The 13,223-nt window shown below is 33.1% G+C and overlaps 1 protein-coding gene across 22 annotated transcripts in view; it reads right to left on the bottom strand.

The window, feature by feature from the left end:
* The window catches only part of Cntn5 (contactin 5), a 1,206,007-nt gene that overhangs the window by 939,746 nt on the left and 253,038 nt on the right, over positions 1 to 13,223 (bottom strand). For 12 of the 22 annotated variants that reach the window (XM_087212119.1, XM_087212138.1, XM_087212124.1 and 9 more), the window contains 3 exons: positions 10,191 to 11,280; positions 9,981 to 10,086; positions 1,533 to 1,670 (listed from right to left, as the gene is read on the bottom strand). The gene's annotated coding sequence lies outside the window, so the exon portion shown is untranslated. Of the gene's footprint in view, positions 1 to 1,532; positions 1,671 to 9,980; positions 11,281 to 13,223 lie in introns of all 22 variants that reach the window. The other 10 variants (XM_087212127.1, XM_087212125.1, XM_087212136.1 and 7 more) reach the window with 4 other exon arrangements.

Raw genomic sequence — 13,223 nt, 5'->3', positions numbered from 1 at the left:
TTCCTTTTGCAACAAGCAGAATTATGATGGAAAAATCTGTCTTAAATCTTTTTAATGTTCACATGTAGAAATATTCTAGTTTATGTGAAATTCACTTTTGTTTCATAGTTTGAGGTTTCCATGTAGATACAGTCCATCCCTTTCTGTCTCCATTCTCTATCTATCTATCTATCTATCTATCTATCTATCTATCTATCTATGAAGAAAATATAAGGCTGCTTTTCCCTACAAATCTAAGTATATCTGGGATGTGTAGAGCCTTCAATCAAAATGACACATTGGCATGTTCATTTCAATGAATGGAATATATGTAAAATTTTAAATTTTCTCCAAGGAGCTGCCAGAATTTGGATGTAGCTAGTAGAAAATAAAATGAAACCTACTTGTAAAACATTTAACCTTCTATTTTCCCATTGAATGGCTCTGAAACACAGATTTAGTAACATTTCTTCCCTTACCCTAATTTTCTTTCTTTCTTTCTTTCTTTCTTTCTTTCTTTCTTTCTTTCTTTCTTTCTTTCTTTGGTACTGGGGATCAAACTCGGGTCCTTGCACATGCGCAGAAGGCGGCAAAACCACTGAGCTAAATCCCCAGCCCTACCCTAATTTTCAAGAAACTGAAAATATAACTGAAAAGTCTGTAGAAGATAATGTCCAAAATTTTTGATCATTTAACCTGACAAATTAGAGGATAGGTATGTGACAACTTTGAAATTGGGTATGACATTGTCAAAATTTTATGAACGAATAGAAAATAGGAATGTCACTCTTTATGCAAAATGAATTCCCCTCTTCAGTTGACTCTAAAACACACATCATAAGTAATATATTTAATTAGTACACGGTGGATTTAATTCGACCACAGTCTGGTTGTGTTCACTTGATCATGAATATGAAACATATGCCCATCATGTGCTTTAAAGTATTAATTTTAAAAGACTATTATTAAATGAAAACAATGTTCAATTTTACTTAAATATGTATAATTGATTATTGGTGATTTTTGTTGATCATATAATATATGAATATCCTAAGAAAATAACATAAAAGCTGTCCTCCTTCAGGAGATCCTCTACACTGGTGGGGTTCACTCTACATCTCTCTGCCCATGGTTTCCTGCTTATTTAACTGAATTGCTGCCTTCAAACTGAAAAACACCAAGAAAGATATGAAACAGGAGGCAACATCAGAGTATTATTTCTCTTGCTACATTCAGCAATAGTACAACATCTCTGTGTAAAGCTCTGATCATACCAAATGAAAAATCATATAAAAACAAAATATTTTACCATTTTTCACTTCAATAATTCCAAGACATCTAAAGCAGTAATGTTTTCTGCCATAATCAAGGAGTTTTCGCTTCAAATATAAAACAAATACTCAATTTGTATATATAAGATTCCAAGCTTCAACCACACAGATGCAGCTCAATAAATGAGGAGCTATTTAATAGACCCAAAAGAGCTTTATGCTTGTGATTCCCTTCAACAGTATTACCAATTGACAGGAGGTTTAACAAAAGAAGAAGTGTACCTGCTTTCTGAAACAGGGTCCAAATTGTCCTCTTGCAAAAGGAACTGGTTTCTTTACAGTAGTCCTTTTGCAGTAGTCATGCAAAAATGATGTTTTGTAGATCTTGAATGACATTAAATAGCAATCTATTAAGAACACCTGTCAATACAAGATATATACAATTATGATTAAAATTATTCTGATTTCAATATTCTTTCTTTAACTAAAACCACTTCCTCTTATCAAACATTTTATAATCATGCTTTTATTAAGTTATACATGAAATCACTGTTTTTGTTCATAAAATAATGATTTGATATATTTAATTGCTGCTGTTCAGATTATTTTCCTTTATTTTTATTTAATAATGAAACACAGAAGAATAACACTAAATTTTCATGCTGAATCATAGCTGAAAATATTTAACAATGAACTCACACCAGCACTTCCAGCTTTTCATGGTTTTTATAAATATTTTATAATAATTTATCCTAAACAGAATTTGTGGTCTTATTTTTATTAATTTTATGTAAGGAATTTAAAGTACCTCTTCTTTCTTAAAAGTTTATGAGTCATTCATATCTTAAAATATGTTGAGAAAGTTATTTGTGCATTTTTTGTTATTGTTGACCTACAGGGACTGCACATGTGTGAGGCCAACTCTACTCCATTTTCATGAATTTATTGTGTAATGAAATTCTGCATTCAATGACATTTATATTTCTGTACAATTTACCATTTTATAGATTTATGAATGTGCCGGCATGACAGAAAGAGCATAACTCTCCATACATAAAGCATATTTGTAATGACTAAACTGGAAGTCAGATCCTGGAACATTAAATTAGTCACTTCAGAATGACTAAAGTCCATTAACTGAGATTCCATTTTAAGATGCATCAAGGGAAACCTAAGGCGTATATTTAATGATGTTTGATAAAAATATTTAAGTTGCTAGTAGTCTCCATTAAATGTCATTGAACTTTTTGATTCATATTTACTTCTGTTGGAATCATGAGAAATTGCCTTATTCATTGGAAAAAGTGGTATACAATCAGCAATTTCATGAGTCAACATAGATTTTCTTTATTCACACTTGTATTTCTGAAATAAATTCTAAATTTAATTATCATTGTAGTATACAAATTCACTTTTTAGATATAATACAAAAAGCTAATCATTTTTATGCTTCACTCTACAAGTACAAAATTCTGTGAGAAAAGACATAAAGTATTCTAAAATCACTTCAAAAGAAACTTAGCTCTTGTGTTCTTAACAAATGAAACTGTCATTATCTTTTGATGAATTATGATGATTTCATATTTCTTTTTCTCTTCCTCCCTTTTTCCTTCCTTCCTTCCTTTGCCTTTTCACTTTTTCTTTCTTTTCTTAACACTGAGATGATAATAAACTTCTACTCTGTGTCTTAGCACAAAACATTTAGAAAGAAATCAAAAGCATGATTGTTTTTGAGGTGTACAACTTTGGGAGACAAGGAATTATTTAATCATTAAAAGCTTTGTTTTAGTACTTGAGGAGCTATGTTTCTTCCAGTTTCAGGTATCAATAGAAAGAGTTGTTTATAAGTCACAATTTTGTGTTCTCGTTGTTGCCATAACTTTTAAGAATTACACAATATTCACTTTCCCTTCCTACTTTTGGGAAGTATTGAAAAACAAAATGAGGGAATTATATAAAGAGCTTACAATATGCCCAGCGTGTGATGATTATTGCCATGGTTTTCAAATTCTCTCAAGTTTGTTTCTCAGAAGGAAACTTTTTTCAGTCTTATGTTCTTTATAAGCTCATGTCTGCTTTTAAGAAATATACTGCAGCATAGAGGCTACTCCACCTGGAGTTATATACTGATTTCTTCATATTTCAACCACAGATTTACTATTAGATATTAAGAAAGTCATTTGTAATTTCCTGGGATAGTGATTTCAGATCCTCTGACTACTTAGAATATTATAATAAATGTCTTAAGAAACTGAGTTGCTGTATCTCAAGTCACATTTTATGAAGAATTATGACCTTTAGCAGGCTTTTTTCTATTTCTTTAAAACACAATTTCAATTTAACTCTAATAAGTTACCCTAGATTATTACTCAAGAAGAAGGCAAGATGTCCCATTATTCAGAAACTTGAATCAGTCCATTTTGGTCAACATGAATTTATTTTGTATGATTTTGTTGTAATTTTTAAACATCATATGTGGATTTCCATACAACATACAGACAAAAGACAGCTTTAAACTTGTCCTAAAAGTTTTAAAAGTTTTAATTTTAAAGGTTTCAAATTTTTACAATTATCTGATAATTTTATTCTCTTTTTTACATTCCTAAATTTCCTTCATGTGAGCCATCCTGTTTGTAGTACTCTGCTAAAATGGCCCTAATACAATGGAGGACAAGGAAACCCAGAGAATAGACATGTGAACTTTGTATAAGCTTGGGCACTGATTCACTAGAGAAAAAGCACGAACTAAATAAGTACACAGAATAAATTGGTCAACTAACTAAAACTAGGCTTAGTTATCTAGCATTCTAGTAAAAGCACACTGATTCATTAAGAGTGTGGCCAAGCTGGCGGGCACAGAACATATGCATGATTTTGAACACATGGGCATTAACTCAAGTAAGGGTGACCCAACTTTCACCCCTGTGGAAAATCCAACTTGCTAGTAAACTAGGACTACACTGAGATCACTCACTGCTTTTAATCAATCAGATAAAATTCTACAAAGACTTCAACCAGCCACTTGGTGAAATGTGGATTACATTGTTATCCTTCAACCCTGAGAGGAGAAGGGATTTCTTTTGAGTAGAATCAAAATGTATCTTAGACATGGATTTTACCTTGTCCACAGCTTTTCAGCTAAAACTGCTGTTCAAGAAATTGCTAGCAGTGAATTTTATACTTTGCATAAGACCAATGTCTACATCTAACAAGAAAGGAGATAAATTAGTGAATATTTGATTACGGGATATCACTTAGCATACCACCCAGAATCTGAATGAGGTTATTAACAACTTTTAAGTACACTAGTTATTTTAAAACAATATTAGATACACCTTTATCTATTTTTCATATATATATATATATATATATATATTGCTGTATTAATGCTTATATATATATGGAATTGGCTTATGTAACTATGGAAGCTGAGGTGTTCCAAGATCTTCAGACAGCCAATTGAAGGCCCAAGAGAGCTGATATTGTAGTTTTAATCTGAAGACTAGCAACTTCAAGATACAGAGAGACAATTTAAGTTGCAGTTCAAGATGAAGTCAGGAAAAAGCAATTTCCCAGTTTCAGTTCTGTCAGGCAGGAGGAATTCATCCCTTCTTACTGACAGGAGAATCAACCTTTTTGTTCTAGGCAGATATTCCACCTTCAACTGATTGGATTGGCCGCCCAAAAGAGAGATCTCAATCTGCTTTACACAGTCAACTGATTAACATGTTAATCACATGTAGTAATTCCCTGGCAGACACATCAGAAGAGTGGCTGACCAGGGCCGAGAATTTAGCTCAGTGGTTTCACTGCCTGCTGGGCAAGCACAAGGACCTGAGTTTGATCCCCAGTACCAAAAAAAAACAAAAGAAGAAGAAGCGTGGCTGACCAAATATCTGGGCATCCAGTGGCACTGTCAAGTTTACACATGAAATTAACGACTGTACTTTCTTAATGCTACATCCTTCAACTGTTATCCAAATTCACTCTTTCACAACTCAAGCATAATCCAGCATGTCGAACTCCAAAAGTGTAAACTATGTTTGCTTCTCTTCATGATCCACCTTAATGATGTCACAATAATGATCTCATACTCAAGGGTTTGCTTTCAGTCTCTCTGAATGATTTCAACATCTGGCCAGCCATATAATCCACAAATATTAAAGCCATTTCTGGCCCCTCATTTTTCCTCATCTTGGAATTTAATACTTTTCTCAATTACATCCATTTAATCTCTATGTATATCTCAAATGTTTCTTTTCTATTTCCAAAATCTTTTTTTGTTTTAACAGGCATCTTTTCTGCATTTGCCATTGAATTTGTCATCATGGATTTCACTCTTGGCTCACTTCAAAATTTTCTTTGCACTATTGACAGAACGGTGGCTCAAATGGCAAATAAGAAACATATTTGGGTGGATATGAGTGCTTTAGTATTTAGATGTTTCTGTACTTCATAAATATGGATCCAACTAATTGACTTTAACAATATATATATATATTTTCTTGAGCCTCCATTGTAGTATGTCCAGTATCAGGAATTCAAACGTAAACAAAATAAGAATATTGGCCAAATGCTTTGTATTGTTCAGTAAGAGTAACACCGTTGAACAGCAAATTCCAATATTGTGTTATAACTGATATAACAGGGGTCAGTGTAGGAATGTGAAATCACAGGGACACTCTCCAGTCCATTACCAAGCACTCAAGGAAGGTGACTTCTAAGCAAAAAAAAAAAAAAAAAAAGATAAAAATAAATAAATAAATAAACCATGGATGGTCATTTTGAGGCCCTGGGAAATGAGCTGAGTCATGTGGTTAGAAATATTATTTGATGCATATGGAAAGTTTTCTAAATTATTTTAAGAATTTAAAATTATAAAATCACAATTATAAGAATTTAAAACAAAAACCAATGATAACATTCGTATCCATACTTATAACCATAATATATCATAGGTTACCATATACTTTCAAATACATTGGTTCATTTAAGCTTCAAATCAGTGTTACTAATATCAAGAAATTTTTCAGATAATCTATAGTATACAAGTTACAAAATGTGTAAATGTTAGAATCCAGAAGAGCATAATCCAATCCACTTTTCCTATGAACAGGGTATAAAAATCTTTCATTTCTAAATGGACTTCACTGATCTATCAGTGGATATAAGATTTCTCAAATATTCAATTAATGTCACATGCTCTTATCTTTTGAAGGATATTTTGAGGCTAACTGTTAAATGTTGATTATATTGCAGTTACTCATTCATGATGTGCAGTCAATTTTTAATGACACCAGGTGGATCATCCTAATTTGAGATTAAATACATCCCACTGACATGATTTCTTCTCTACCCTGCTGCCACCTGTCTGGTTCCAAACCTGCTCAACTGTGGAAACTGACAGCTGGTTCTTCAGAGGGGAGTGATGGGAGCAGGAGTCATGTGAAAATGGCTCATTAGCAATGAAATGGAAAAAAATCTGAGACTTCCCTCTGGACCTTTTGATGTATCCCCCTCTTCATTTGTCCAATGGAGAATTATCAAAAATGCATTTAATTCTCAAATGTTTCTGAAATTCCTATAATACCATCATATTTAATCAGTTTGTTTATTATTTCTCCATTTGAGGTTTTCATTTTGGCAGATATCATGACATAAGCTCTGAAAAACTTCTCTGATGTGGCTTTCTGAGCATGCTCAGGATAATGCATTAGAAAGGACCCCCGAATTGGGAATTGGCATACTAAACTCTACTAATCCACTAGCTACATGACATTGGAGAGTTACCTTAACTCTTCTGGATTTAAAATTCTCATGAAGAAAACATCATGTAATGGTTACAGTAACTGAATTGTGCTTAATCATAGATTTTTTCTCCTTTTTCTGTTTCCTGTGGTTTTATTTACAGTTATTAATATAATACACATTTCTTTCAAATACTTTTCTACATTTGTGGGCTCTTATACTATTTAAAGACCTTTTCATTTCACATGCAGAATGTTAGAAATATCAATAAAAACAAAGTTTTAAAAATTTCTAGTGTACAACATTTCTAATATATTTTCCAGAAAAATGCAAACAAAGGAAGACTAGTTATCATGAAATTAAAAACAGAGTTTTTGCATGAATTATCATTTGCTATAAAGTATTAGTGATTAAAACATTTGTAGGAAGTTTTCTCATAGGAAGTTAGTTGTTATAGAATATCTCCTGAGAATTCTTATGGAAAATTAATTATATTTAACTGAAGAAATTTTCTCATTTCTAAGACAAAAAAATGGTAGCAATACCACAATGATGCTTATATATATTTAAAAGCTACCAGTGCAGAGTGGCTCTCTGATACTAAGTAGTATTAATTCTTCCTGGGTTCTCTAGATAATGTCTAATTTCTAGGAACACACTGATACATCAAGAATAGCCCTGAAAACATAAAAAGCAACTGAAAAGGTGTCCAAAAATAAACTTTTCTAAAGTTGCTGTCACCCTTTTACCCTCTGACTTCTTTCTCACATGTGAACACTTGTCTTCTGACCTTTCTCATTTCCTGGTAAACCAAAGCTCTGTCATTAGTTGCAGCTCCTAGAAGTCATACTGCTATTTCTGTCACTATTAGTTAATACCATTCAAATTTAAGATAATTACATTTTTTTCTTCTATAGTCCTTTTTGGCTTCCTCAGTTAGCAGGGTCAAAAGGGCTGCCAGAAGCAAAGAACTGAGCACAGAATTGGTTGTTCATTTCACAAAACCATGAACTCCCAGAACAACCTCATTACTGCCATATATTACACATTCACCACATGTGTCTTGCATCTCAAAAAACTTTTATCTTCCCTAAACCCTATAGCATGGATCAAAACTCCTTTTCAGACACCACCACAAAATACTTTCAGAAAGGCAGTCACTTAAGTCAGTTTGCTCGACTCTGTTCTCTGCGAACCTGAGAATCTGTGAGAACAGCTAAAACTACAAACAGTATTTCAAGAATACGTTCCACCACTGGCACAGCTGTTAGCACTTCTGGTGTCAGGGAACAAATGTCAGGAAGGTACTGCCAGTGAACTGACACCCATGAAAAGCACGCTGGCGGCCTGGCTGGGTGCCAGAGCCCATCATCATTTTGTTACCCAGTCCTGGGAGCTGGACTTCTATTATCACTACCCTCTCTTACGGCTGTTAATTGAAGCAGGGCGATTTTCTTCACATCAAGGAAATGAAAGGGTATTTTGGGACTCTGTTAAAAAGCGTAATTTCAAAAGTGAAAACTAATTGAGGTGCTTAGAATACTGTGGTTCAACTTTCTGAAATTCACAGAAGGAAATGGCTGGAATTAAAATTCATTCCCTGAACCCAAACCACAAATTCATTTGTCCTTGAGAGTAGAATATATTTGAAAACCTTTTTCAATGTGTGAGATATGCAACACCTAAATTTTTATTTTCATAACTCTGAGGTCTCAAAAGAGAAAATTGCTGACTACATAGTACAAATAATTTATCAATGAAATTTTTTTAAGTTGTTAGGAAATTCAAAACTATTTTTTAACTCTAGAAAATGTCATTATATCTTTCCTTTTTCAAAAACTCTCTGATTTGATATTGGTACAGTGCTATAACAACCAAGAGACAGGAAAAAAGATGTCTTTCTCTAGGGATGGGACTCTAGGGATATGAATATTGACAAACTGCCTGCCATCATCAACTGCTTTATCATTTGTAGCTGCCATTAGCTTGGATCTTGGATATAGTAATTTACTCAACAGTTTCTCAGTATCTACAGAAGGATGTGCCTGGCCTTGGAGAGGGAGAGGGGGAGGGAAAGGAAAGGGGAGAGGAAGAAGGGAACATGGAAAGAGGGGAGGAGGCAAGGAGGGGAAGAGGAAGAGGAAGAGGAAGAAGGTTCCCTTTATTATCCAATTAAAAGAAATGGGCTTCGCTTTTCTGTGTTCTTTTTCCAAATGTACCTATGCATATTCCGAATCTACTTCTCTACCATTTGCATCATTTTATCAAGAGTGTTATTGCTAAGGGTACGCGTGGCCTTCTAATGAGAAGAAATAACATAGGAAACAAATTACTAGCTTGCAGTGTATGCTCAATAAGTGCAGTCCCTTCTGACTTCTAATTATTAAAACCAGTGGCCCAATTCCCGCATTTATCTTCTGAGCCTCTAAGTATTTAATCAATACACCCATAGGTAGACCTTACATCTCTCTTAACACCATTATTTTCATACCACACCATAACTTTTTCCAGTTTTTTTTAATGTGACAGGTTTTCCCATAGCTTCTTCAGCAACAAAGGCAAAATAAAACATAATGCATCTAATTCCTTCCTTGACACACACCTATATTTTTATCTCAATTATTCTTCTCTAATTAATTGCTATGTTCTGAAATTATGAGTCAGATATAGTTGCCAATTCTGCATTTTCTTTTCCATCTCCAATACTAAATTTTACCCTGGTACTATTTCACTCAGTCCATGAGAATGTTTTCCTGAAAGTTTTACCTATCCTTGTTTCTCTGATAACTTCAAGTTGCCTTGTCCTTTGAACCACTACATACTTACAGTTTCCTTCCAAAAAATCCACAGCGCCACACTTATGAACAAGTGTTTGTAGTCTTCTCTTTGCCAGTATGTGTAAACTGTTTCGCTTAAGCTATTTAAAGTCTTTATTTCCAAATTTATTATTGGATAGTCCTTTGTGGTCACTGATTAACTTACCTTTTTTATTTCATGATTTAGTGAAAATGTCCAACATTTTCTGCAACTTTTATTACCTTGCTACTCAAAGTGTGGTATGCAGAACTGCATCATTGTTGCCCAGGAGCTGGTTGGAAACACAGAAATCTTAGTCCCATCCTGGAGCTAATGAATCAGAATCCATAACTTCACAAAACCCCACTGGAAATTATACAAAAAATTTAAGTTTACCCTTTCCTTGGAGCCATTTTCTCATGTCCATACAGTAACCTTTGCATTATGGATATTTTAATTTATTCTGTCACTCTTGCCAATGCCCTTCTTCTTTTTCCTCTTGTTAATTTATTTCTTCCTCCTCCTCCCTTTTCCTTTTTCTCTCTTCCTTTCTCATCCATTAATTAACAGCCATAATAGGAATTAGAGTTATTGTTTTGATGCATTCCTCTGGCTGTGCATCAATACCTTGATCAAATATTTCCTTTCAAGCTGGTGGTTCATTTGCTCCCAAAAAGGATGCATTTTCTTCTTTGCTCAGACAATAAAAATGCTCATAACAAATATAAAGAAAAGATGAGGAGATAGAAATACAAATTACTCTAATTTAATCAGTACATGTTGTAAAGTGCATTGAAGTATCACACTGTACCCCATAAATATGTACATTTAATATATGCTAATTAAAAATAAAAATTTCCCTTATATAATAAATGTAAAATTAGACTTTATAAATATAGTCACTACTAAACAAATTAAAGCAGTTATTTGGAATAAGACCCTACATGTCTAATTGTCCATGATATGCCATACATATATACACGAAATGGACAAAATAGCACTTTAAAATACTTCATGTGGTAGAAAATGAGATGTACCTTTTCTATTAGATTGTATCTGAGTTATCATGAGATAATTTGAGAAGAATGATGGTGGATTGCAAATGTAGTGAGTTGTTTATTTTGTACACAATCTACTTGGATTGTGGTGAAAATTAGTTTTACTAATTAGATTAATAATTGTTCAGAAATTCATGAGTGTCAATTTTTTAAATACATTCTGCCACCATAATCTATGCATGTATTTAAAACTGGCATTTCTCAATTTGTCAAATATTTGTTGACTATCTGGATATGAAAGATTTTTGTACATGGTCAAATAAATCTTTATCCCACATATTTTGAACACTTCTTGGACTAATCTGGATTCAAATCTACTTTCTGAGTTCTGTTTCCAGATATGTTAGAGGCAGATTGTCCTCAATATTCACCTTCATTTGGAGATCAGCACATTGTCAATCTAGATTGTCTTCTTAAGGATGAACTTCCTAATTGAGTCAACAAAGATCAGATATGACAAAAGCTTAAGCATTATAAAACAAAGGCATATATTGGCAAACAGCGTTTATTCTTACACTTGTAAATTAGTAGAATAAATATTTGCTTTCATATTATTTCAATACAGGCATAGATTAAAAGAATTAAAATAATTTCATTTAAAAATTTATAAGTATAAAATGTAAAATTACTGAATATGAACTTTGTGCAACTCAGTCTTGTTTGTAAAGGAGACAATTTTTCTTTAAAATATACATTTTGAGACAAGGTAATATTATAGTTTATATACAGAAACTTTGTTCTGTTGTAAATTTAATTTACCAAGCAGGAAGGATGCCCATGAGAGCCCAAATAAATCATTCTGTCCTCTCTCAATAGTTGAGAGTTTTCCAGCTGCTTCAATGTTAACACCTTCTTAGCACATTTTTAGGTGCCTATAGAAGTCTTGAGAATAGAATAAATTACTGAAAGGGTATGTGTATCTTAGATATTAAAAAGTCAAATGAAAAATGAATTAATAAGCCCACCATTATAACAAAAAAAAGTGAAGATCTGTGTGAAACTACAAATAATTCAAGGTAAAAATGGGTCACAATGATTTACATATTTCAAGATAATTTTCTTTTACTCCTGAATCATGACCTACATTTGTTAAATCATTTGGCAGGTGTGACCTTAGCTAGTGATTTTTGAAATTTATTTGGTTTATATTTGATTGCTATTTAATGAACTTATCTTAGAAAATACAGCAGTGCTAAGAAAAGAAATCTGGAAACCTATGATAATATGACATGATACCAGAGAGAAAGGCTAATCCATCCATAGAAAATTAATTGTGATGAAATTCAAAGCAGTTCTACATATTCTATTTTTACCTTTTACTTCTGAACTCTTTCTACCAAACACGTCTTTTTTTTTGTCCAACCTATTACTACAGTAACAATTTTCATTAAAATCTTATTTCCTTCTCTTTCTAATAAAAGATATACAATCACATTTTTGTTTCCAACTGCTTTTGGTCACTTAATTGCTTTGGGATCTGCACTAAAACATTCCTTTTTTCCCTTCTTGTTTTTTCACAGAGAACTTGTTTGAGAATAAAATAGCATTGGCTCATACTTACTGAATTCTTAATAATTATTGCATAATTGACATCACTGTTTCTGTCTGCATACATATGTGTATATATGTGTGTATGTGCATTTATAAATTTTGAAATATAATTTCAATACACTAAATGGGACACATTTGAAAAGTTTTGAGTTTAAATTTGGAGTTTTCCTATACGTATACACCCATAAGGCAATCACCTCAATCAATATCCATACAAATTGAGATGCAGAAAATGAGTATAGTTTTTAGTTATTCCTTAGGATATACTCTGGGCTTACCATACAGTTGTGATGCTACCAATAATCCTAATATGTCCACTTCACTGAATTCAGAAACGCCTAGTCTAAGAGTAGAGCACACCCTGGGCATGCCTGGGTGGGTCGTGGAGACACGGCTTTCATAACAGCTGGCCTCTGGTTTGTTCCTCTCTGGAGCTCATACTCTGATCTGTATCCATGCTGCCATGAACTAAGTGTCTTGACTCTGCCGCTTCAACCATGATGACTCTGACTTGGAGCCTTCTGATTACAGACTAAATTTCCCCCAAACATAGGTCAAATTCAATCTCTCCTTCTTCAAATTGTGAGTGTCAGGTATTGTGTCTCTGTCACAGGAAAGGTGGATACCAAACAGGGATCTGTTGCACAAAAATTGAAGCTGGGGCTCCTAAACCTGTGATAGAACTGGGTCTTTAATAAAGAGGACTTATGTAAGACTATACCACATATTATAGTAAACTAATTTTTAGCTTAGATAATGTCTGGGCTGCAAAACACAAGGAAAGACTATGGAAGTTTCTAAGACATGTGCTGGGAGGCTA

The sequence above is a fragment of the Heterocephalus glaber genome, unplaced genomic scaffold, assembly GCF_053883595.1.
Source record: "Heterocephalus glaber isolate CG9 unplaced genomic scaffold, H.glaber_assembly_v1.0 deba00001429, whole genome shotgun sequence".
NCBI classification, from domain to species: domain Eukaryota; kingdom Metazoa; phylum Chordata; class Mammalia; order Rodentia; family Bathyergidae; genus Heterocephalus; species Heterocephalus glaber.
Note: the sequence above shows the minus strand (reverse complement) of the source record. Positions and strands in the feature narration are given on the sequence as shown.